Source organism: Podarcis cretensis, assembly GCF_951804945.1.
Source record: "Podarcis cretensis genome assembly, chromosome: 1".
Lineage (NCBI taxonomy): Eukaryota > Metazoa > Chordata > Lepidosauria > Squamata > Lacertidae > Podarcis > Podarcis cretensis.
In genome coordinates, this window is record NC_137170.1 from 103189875 (window position 1) to 103200000 (window position 10126).

The window sequence follows — 10126 nt, forward strand, 5'->3', positions numbered from 1 at the left end:
TGCTGCCAGCATTGTTGTCCACGTCTATCTCTGCTCTTCAGAGGGCCGAGCAGAGATGATCCAGCAGGCTGCTCCATCTATCTTTCCAGTGCAGCTTCCCAGCAACTATTAATGTTCCAACCTCAGCCACCATTTAAACAGGAAGAGCACTGGCAGCTTGTCACTTTGCAAAGCCAACGTCCGGTCTGGTCTATATTTTTACATTCTAAAAGAAGACCACCTAAGGAAAGGCTATATATATATATATATATATATATATATATATATATATATATATATTTCTCTTCTTCATGTCCACAAAAAGACATTCGAGTGCACCTATCCCTCTCTTTGCAAATGCAAGGGCTAGTTTCTCATGCTACACACATTACCAGAGCTGTTAAGTTGGTCACAATGAACTCAGAAATTTATTATTTTTTTGTAACTATCCCATTCTAGATTCAGGGAGTTCAGGACAGGATACATAGACCCCTAGTCTTTTTTTACTCATCACATCAACTCTGAGAGGTAGGTTAGGCTGCAATATAGGCCCAAGGTGTGCCAGTCACCCAGGTGGGTGTTCATTGCACAAGCAATGTTCCTTACCCAACTTTGCTCCCTGACCACACATTGTAGGCCACCCGGCCTTATGACTGAGTCTTATGAGGCTTCTAGAGATCAACTGACAACTCTACATGAGCCACCTGATATTTCTATCAGTTGACAACCCACATGACTCCTCTTACAGGCGGGTTGAAAAAGTAGACCATTACATTCGGCTCTGAAGAGTTGCACATGTGAGCCTGTGCTCACCCAGCTGTGGGCCTATTTGTCCAGAGCATCAGGTGTCAACAGGCATGCAGTACTCCTGAGAACAACCGGATGTCAGCAAGCTTCATGTAACAGAAGGGAGCGCAGCAGAGTCGGTTCATTTCTCTTACCCCTCCGTGCTTCTTTAATTCCGACTCAAGTTTGCTTCCATTCCCATGTTCAGATGGTGTTATTTCATTCTGTCACTGTAAATTACTGTTGCTGAAAACGCTGAATCAGGAAATGGGTTATAGCTCTTGAAGAAATGAATCCCACATTATGTCAAAGTGCTTCTGCCTGCAGTTTATGCTGTGTCCCTCAGCGTGAGTCATTGTCACACATTTTGAAGGCCAGCGTTACACATCAGAGTCTTCAGGGTGTCAGCTTTTCTTGTTCCTGCAATCTTTGTGGGCAGATAATGTTGTTAGGTGACCTTTTTGCTTAATTCTGAGAGTGTGGGGTTGTGATTCCAGGGCTTATGATACAGCAGAACGGCTAGAGAGATAAAGCTGCTTGTTTAGCTGCAGCCCCCTAATGAGTTCAGTCGGACTGCCGAGGTCGGCAAGAGTGGGCAAGAACAGGATGTCATTTTTTTTATTTCCAAAACCTCTTGAAGGAAAGATGATTATTAAAGTTGGGAATCAGATGTAGAGCATGAAGTGGGTCCAGGAATTCAAACAAACAAAAACAAACAAATGCATAAATGAATGAATGTTACACTTTACAGTTTTGCTGGGGAAACCCCAGCTCTTTCTGGGGTACCGAATAGGATACCCCAAAGAGCTTTGCCTCTGCAACCACATTTACTCATTTAACTAAGGGCACATCCAGAATGACCCACTTTTGTGCAGATCTTCCACACATTTGGGTAGATGCTGGTATAGATACCCTTTGTACACTAAGAGTGCACCTTCATAACCCACCGCAAAGAGAGCCTTGCGATAAATAGCAACCGTTAAATCTTGCACAGCGAATCCACTTTGGACATTTTGCAGAAGGGAAATGGATGGGAAAACTAGAGTGGGAAGTGCAGGATAACAGCCACTTAACAGCGAAGTTCTATAGCCTCCACACAAGTTTTGTGAAAACAAATTAGGATGATTGTTCCATATATGCTTTGTCTGGAAACAACCACATTGTATATCTTGGATTTAGCACAAGTGCTGATAATGCATTGCCCTGCTTTGTTGTTTTCAGCTTCTGGGTGTGCTTTGTATAATCTGGTTCTTTCAGAGGATAAGAGTCTTGGAGGTTAATTTATGATGCCTTTATAAACATATTTGATAACTTTAGCAACGTAACAAATAACTTCAGTTTGTTTCTTTTGCAGCATCATTCGACATGTGGAAGGTTTTTGTAAATCTCTCTTATGTGAATGGGAAAGCTTTGTGAATAAAAGGTGTGTGGCTGCTCTGCTATATCTAGCTTGGCCTTTAAATGTACCAGAATAAATAAACAAATCACAAGGTAAGAAACGACATCAGAAATAAGGTTCCCTCCCTTGTATTTAGCTTAAAAGAAAAGCAGAACTTGGGCCTTTGCAGACAATGAACAGGGAACTGTTATTTGATTGGTTAACTATAAAGACAGCAAACACACACACACACCATAGAACATCCCACAGTGCTTATAATGTCTCTCCATCCCTTATTCCCTCCCTTTAGTAGCATACTTCAGTGTCAATGTATAATAATAACACATGCAATGAGTTTGCGCTTGCCAGCCAGCTAGACTTTGTAGACATTCTCCCACACTGAGAGAAAGAAAAATAATTCACTGGCACCGATTTCATCTTCCACAAGTATGGAGAGTAGGAATCTCTCTCTCCTTTGCTTCCACTCCACCCACTCTCACGACTCTGTCCCTCTCAGATCTTCTTTGTTTCATGCTGGGAACACAAAGGAGCAGATTGTTTTGGCTAGGATGAGATGGACACAGATGTGACCACCTGTTGCATGCTCCTTCCTTTCCATTGTGTCCTGAAGCACTTCTGAAGCAAAAAAAATCACGGGGGGAGGAAAACGGTGACCTTTGGCATTGTTCAGTACCAAGCACGCTCTGCCGTGGTTTGTTCCTTGATGTCCAGGTTGGCATCTTGGCGCCCGTTGTGCTGCTCCACTCAGAGGGTGCCCGAGCAGAGATGTGCCAACACAGGATCTGGTTTTGCCACAGCTTCTTCTCTGATTTCAAAGAGAGGAAATATCCTCGGACAAATCTGCTTTGTCAAGGTTGAAAATGTTCCGCACCACAGATGGCGACCATAAGGTGCAAGCGAGTTTTCCGATGAACTGGAGATGCCCTGCCCATTTGCTTCACTTCTGAAGTCTTAAAGGGGGTGGGGGTGGCAGAGAAACACCCACCTTTTTTTTTTTTTTCATTTATGGAGTGAGAAAATTTGCTCAAAACAGTTCCTCACTTTAACTCCTCTGCCCTGTACTATTCGTGGCATCCCTGCTACTGCCAATTTGACAAGAGTGTAGCTCCTATTGCAAATCACCCCTCTTGTAGCACATTTGTAGCAATCCATTCTTTGGAAAGGAATGGAAAATTGTGAAGGTGGTGGGAGTGTGTGTGTGTGTGTGTGTGTGTGTTTAATTTTGCTCTGGTTCATACTTCTGTTGCAAGAGGCTCTCTTGGTTATTCTAAGTGATGACTCACAAGAATGGTTGCAAAATGAGTTGCACACCGTGCCAGCCTTCTGCATCTGAATGCAGAAGTGCCCACCTAGCTTTTAACATAACCGATGCTTTTAGGTCAAATGCTGCTTTGCTTACAGGATATTGATTGTAGGGGAATTTCCCAGCAAACAGCATGAGGGGACTTTTCAATCCCTCGGCTATATGTACTGGGTAGGCCAGCGGCGGCAGCAATAGTTGCAAAAAGCAAAAGGCAAAGCATCTTATGACTTTCCACTTCCTCTGAGGCAGTACCTTTGTGCAAGTATTGGCACAGCCGTGCTGTCCCGGATGTGCCTTGTGAAGAGAAGGTGGCTACTGAGGTGTTGTACAGCCTGACAGTGAAAAGTGCAGGTTTCATGGCCATTTGGCTACATTTTGTCCAAAGATTAGAAAGCTAGCTACACTCACGTATGCTAGAGGTGACTGAAAAACAAGGGGAGTGGGTGTAGCTGAATGACAGGGAGAGCAGACGAAGCTGGCATTTGGCATACAGAGTGGCAAAGAATCCCCCCCCCCCACAAAAAAGCAATATTTAGAATCAAAAAGGAAACTGCCAGTATCGTAATGCCTTTCATGCAAGTTTATCGTGTGACCACAATTGAAATATTGGAAGGAGTTCTAGTCTCTGCACACCTCAAAAGAGATACCACAGGGCTGGCAAAGGTGCAAAAAGGACAACCAAAATGATCTGGAGGCTGGTGTATCTTCCACTCTATGGGGAAAAGTTATAATACTTAGAACTTTTTAATTTAGGAAAAGAGGGTGGGGAGTAAGAAGAGACTTGCTAAATCATGCAAGTGCATAGAAAGAAGTTATTGCACCATTTTCTTAATTTTAGAACTCGGGGGCCATTGGACAAAGCTGAAGGGTGAGAGGTTTGGGAAACGAAGTACTTCCTCACATGGTTAAGCTGTGGAATTCCCTGCCACAAGGTGTAGTGATGGCCACCAATCTGGATGGCTTTGAAAGAGGAATTAGACAAGCTACTGATGCCCTGATGACTACGTTCAGCCTCCTGTATCAGATGTCTTATGCCTCTGAAAGCCGGTTTCTGATGAACAACAGCAGAAGAGGGTTACTGTGGTTGTGCCCTGCTTGCAGGCTTCTGAGGGACACCTGGTTGACCACTGTGGAAAGCAAGATGCTGGACTAAACAGGCTTCTGGTTGGATCCAGCCACCTCTTTTTATGCGCTTGTGTTCTTTTAAAAGGGTTTGGCAGGAGAGCTCTTTTTTGTTTGTTTGCAATTCAAGGGTGCTGCTTGCTGCTAGGAATCTGGAATTGTCAGCCGACGCTTCTGTGCCTCTGTGGTGCCTGCCCAACTTGCACGGTGGCGAAGAAACAGATAATTACATAGGCACCTTAAGTCCCCAGGGCTCTCTTCTCCAACTGAGAGCCAAGCTGCTCCAAATTTCCCACCGCTTGGCGAAGGGGAAGAGGGAAATAATATTAAGAGTGCACCTCTGATTGAAAGACCCTCTTGCTCTGAGTTTCCCTTTTGCGATTTCCTTCGTTTCATTGTGGGGAACATAGCTTCTGATTTGCAGCGTTGTCAGATTTATAGGACTTCACTTCCTGCCTAAACAGGGGCATAAAATAAAATGAAGGAGTATAAACCGACCAAGTATCCCAAGTGTTCTTTCTGTTATTCCAAAAATAGTAGGTTTTGCAGGAATGTCTTGAGAGAGAGAGATATAAAATGATATGTATGTTCAAATGTGCATCCTGGGATCTTTCTAAGCATTAATAACATAAGCATTACCCACTTGGAAATAAATCTATGCCATCACAAAATTAACATGTAGGTGAAAGGTGAAAGAGGGATTTAGATCGAGAGATGAAGGCAGCAAGACTTTTAACAGCATTGACCCTGCCATGGCAATGGTGTGTGTGTGTGTGCGCACGCTGATGTAATTCTGGGCTTCCTCTTTAGGCAGCCAAATGACTTGGACCACATTTGACTGCATGAGCTGGTTAACTGAGGGTGAGAAACGGTGGCTTCACAGGCTCTTGGTCCTGCAAGCCTTTGCAAGTCCTGATCAACAGCCTTCGCAAAGGCACCACCAACCAGCTGATCAGCAGTGATCAAAACCCCTGCTTTGGGCAGGCCCCATATCTATATGGAATGCAGGGCAAATGGGCATGGCTAGGCTAGGCTAGGCTAATGATGCCTGTGGGCCAGAGGCCCAGCACCAAAAAGCAAAACAGTGAGGACATCCAGGGATAAGAAGCCTGCTAATATGAACATTAGGACAAAACTTTTAATGATGACAGCAGTTTGACAATGAGGCTCATTTCCTCACTGGGTCGGTCTCTAAGCAGAAGCAGGATAGCCATTGCTTGGGGATGCTTTAGCTGAAGGTTTCCTGCATCAATCAGAGGTTTGGACTTGATGGTCTGCAAGGCCCTGTCTAACCCTGTGATTTTATGCCTATATGACCTAAGCCTGGGACCATGGATATGGGAGGAAAGAATGGAAGTGTTTCACCCAGGATTGCCACAAGGTATGCTGAGATGTATACACTGACGGGAAGTGGGAGTGGAGCATCCTGCTTGCCCTGCCACTGTCTTTATTCAAGGTGGAAAGTGCAAAGAGTTAAGACGCATGCATACTTGGTTGAAAGGAGGACTCAAGGGCTGTCCCAAAACATACCTCAGTAGCTCCAGAATTTTGGAGATCCCCTTAGCCTGGAAAACACTGAGCATGCAAACAAGGAATTCTCCCCTGAGGCCTCTGACCTTCTTGGGGCATTGTGGGCTCTTACTCAACTTTGGGGTCCCAGAAAATGCTTGCCCTTTATTTCCCCCAGCCCACACTCACTGAACTGTCACTCATTATTTCTAATAATAATAATAATAATAATAATAATAATAATAATAGGTGGTGTTCAGCTGCCCTTTTCTTGGAGTAGACCCTTGATATGAAGGGACCTAACTCAGCCATGCTATTCTTTTCAATTGGTCTTCTCTGAGTAAAGCTGAGTTCAATACCACCCAATAATTGGAGACTGTTAATTCAATTCTGTAGTTTAAATAGTAACGTGTATTAATGAAACTATGAGATTATAGATGGCACAAGATTAGCGTTGTAGTTTTTAAGCCTGCTGCTCTAAGATAAAAAAAGAGAGAGGTTCCAAACTTCAACTTCCTTATCTACACTACACACTTGTTTTGGTTTTTAAAAGGGAATCCTAGGAATTATAGTTTGATGAGGTACTGAGAATTCTGTTAGAGATCCTCACCCCGCCCTGCCCCATCTCAGAGAGAGAGAGAGAGAATGAAACCAAGCTAAACAATACTGTGGATATCCCTGTAGAACATATTTTTTGTCATTGGTCTCTTAAGTAAGATGTTAAATTACACCAGTTTATTTGTTTCTTGTACTACTAGGCTTTGTTAACTGAACCCTTAATAGATAGATGATGTGCAGTGTTTGTGGAGAGTGTGGGTGGGTGGGGGGGGGGTTCCTTCATTTTTTAAAAGCTTCACAACATCTGCAGCTTAAATTTTGGGTTGACTTGCCCATTTCAACTTTCTGCCACCGTCAGAGTGCAGGAATTGCCTGTGCGAAGGGATTCACTTTGGAGCTACTCCAAAGGCAAAGGGCACGTTGGTCCTAAATAAATGCAGCACTGCATTTGTGCCTGGACTTTGTGACCTGATGTCTACAGTTGATTTATTTACACCAACATGATAGGAGCAGAAGAAGCCAGGCCACAGGTCCATCTACCTCAGTATTGTCTCCTCTGGCTGGCAGTGCCTCTTCAGGATTTCAGACAGGATTTGCTCTCAGCCCAACATGGGAGTTGTCAGAGACTGAACCTGGGACCTTCTGCATGCACAGGGGACACTCTTCCACTGAGCTATGAGCCTTCCCCAATGTTACATGGTGGCATAGCAATCACTGGGCTGAATGCTAAACATGAGATAGGTTCATGTCTTTATGAGCCGGCACAATGGCTCACAGAATGAGTTTGTGAAAGAAAGAAAGAAAGAAAGAAAGAAAGAAAGAAAGAAAGAAAGAAAAAACCCTGCAGCTATAAAACTGAAAATCATGACTCACAGGTTTCTATATAACAGAGGAAGGAGAGGAGGTAGAAATGTGCAGAGATATATATCTGGGTTTTACCTTAATCTTTTCTGCATCCCCCATATTTCCCGTGAAATCAGTAGGAGCTTTACAACTCCTGGACAACAGGATGGCGAAAATAAATTATATGGACATTTTGTTTTAAGTATTAAATTTGATTTGTAGGAGCTCTAGTAATCCTTCATCTTCATTTCCTGCACACCTTTTTCGGGGGAAAGAGTTCATAAATCTGATTTTGGCAGTTTCAAAGAAAAGCTTCCAACTTTTTGAAAAAAATCCTTATTTCCTGAATAGGGGAGGGGGAGATTTGTAGGAATCAAGGGCAGTGCTGTTTAATTTCAATCTAGAGCCGGCCTGCATGGCTTGTGATCCACCAGACTGAACCCCCCTTGCCAGCCAGATTTAGTAGCCCAGCTAAAAGTGGGTCCATCAACTCTCACTGCTGCTATCCAGCACCTCACAGAACACAGCCACCTACAACCTGGTGGGTGGCAAGCATAGGCGCCGACTCCATGGGGCCTGAGGGGGCCCGAGCCCCCTCAAATAATCTTTTCTGAAGAGGGCTCTGCCCCCCCAATAATTTAAGAAAAACAAAGCCACTCCCGATCTAGAGAGGGGGTGGGGTTGCGGGCTCTCGACCCATCAACAATCTCGCGGGGCTGGCGTCAGCCCCGCGAGAAGCGGGGATTCCCCCTAGCTCATTAATATTCACCGCCCATGGCGGCAGCCAATCGGCTGCCACAAAGGGCGGGCCCTCACAGGTTCACTTAAGGTCGGGGCAGCCCGGGGCTCGCCCCTTTCGTTCCCCCAGCAGCAGCGGTTTGGAGGTCTTGGGCCCCCCCAATATTTTTTATAAGTCGGTATGGGCCCCCGCCCCCCCAATATTTTTTATAAGTCGGCGGCCCTGGTGGCAAGTGACACTCACTTGCAGTGGAGGAGCCACTCCTGTCTCCTTTCTCACAAGATGGGGCTACATCCATTTATTGCATCTGAGCTGGCAATGTTCTTGTTTGCTTATTTCATGAAATGCAAACTATTTTTGCCTTCTGGGTTCCAGTGAAGGCCACTTCTACTTGTCTACTCTAGAGTATATGGGTGTGACTAGTCTGAGTATGCCTGGCAAAAAACAGTGGCATGCCTAAAGGGAGAAGGATGGGACATTTGATCCACCTAGCTCTATATCGGCCTAGTGTTGTGTACTTTGACTGGCAGCAGATTTCCAGGGTTTTGAACGGAACTTTTCCCTATCGCTTGGTCCCTGGTTCATTGTCCTTTTTTAGCTGGAGTTGCCTGGGATTGAACCTGGGAACTTGTGCATGCTTCTGTCAGCTGCCCACATGGAGGCTTGGAAGTTGACTTTGCAGACAAATGACACAACATGTAAACACTGCAACATTCTTTTGATTTCAGTAGAAGAGAGGCTTGAAGCACACGCTTCACACTTTTTAGAAACCAGTGTTTTGAAATGAACTTATATTAAGACATGCAGAGCCCAATTGATCGAAACCATCTTAAAACAAAGTACTTGAATTTAAGTCAGTTTACCCTGGACGCAGGTGGCGCTGTGGGTTAAAGCCTCAGCACCTAGGGCTTGCCGATCGAAAGGTCGGCGGTTCGAATCCCTGCGGCGGGGTGCGCTCCCGCTGCTCGGTCCCAGCGCCTGCCAACCTAGCAGTTCGAAAGCACCTCCGGGTGCAAGTAGATAAATAGGGACCGCTTACCAGCGGGAAGGTAAACGGCGTTTCCGTGTGCGGCTCTGGCTCTGGCTCTGGCTCTGGCCAGAGCAGCGATGTCACGCTGGCCACGTGACCCGGAAGTGTCTCCGGACAGCGCTGGCCCCTGGCCTCTTAAGTGAGATGGGCGCACAACCCCAGAGTCTGTCAAGACTGGCCCGTACGGGCAGGGGTACCTTTACCTTTACCTTTACCCTGGTAATTATCATAAAGCATTCATCTGCCTAAATCTAGGGTTTGTTATTAACTAGGTTGCGGGGGGGGGGGGGGGGACAATTAACATTTGTTTGACCAAAGCCTTTTGCCTGTTCATTGTATTTGTCATTCCGGATACTGTATTCATCACACTATTGTTGTTATGTCCTCCCCCTTCAAAGTTGGTCACTTTATAACTCTTCATAATTTTGTATACTACATTATTCACTATTATGCATTAAACCTTGCTGTAGATGTGCAGTGTAACTTTATTACATATATTGTGGGAAACATAACTAGATTTCCTTACAGTTCAGCATTTAAAATCTTATTTATAAAGCTGCATTAACATGCTAAAGCAATTCTTCTTTTGCCTTTCATTTTCCAATTTAATGCTGGCCCTTTTGCGTGGCACGTGGACGGGCTCCGTGAGCCAGAGTCCGACTCGGTAGATTTATTTGAAGCAAGGTTTTCCATTCCTATCTAACAAGTGTGCTTTCCTGCATTTATTTTAATGTGCATTTGCAGCGCCACCCCTCTTGAGTGCATTTATTTGAAGTTGGTCTCATGTACAAGGGATCGCACAACTCAGGTAAACACAGCTGTGTTTATCTGAGACCATGCAACTCAACTCCAGATTGT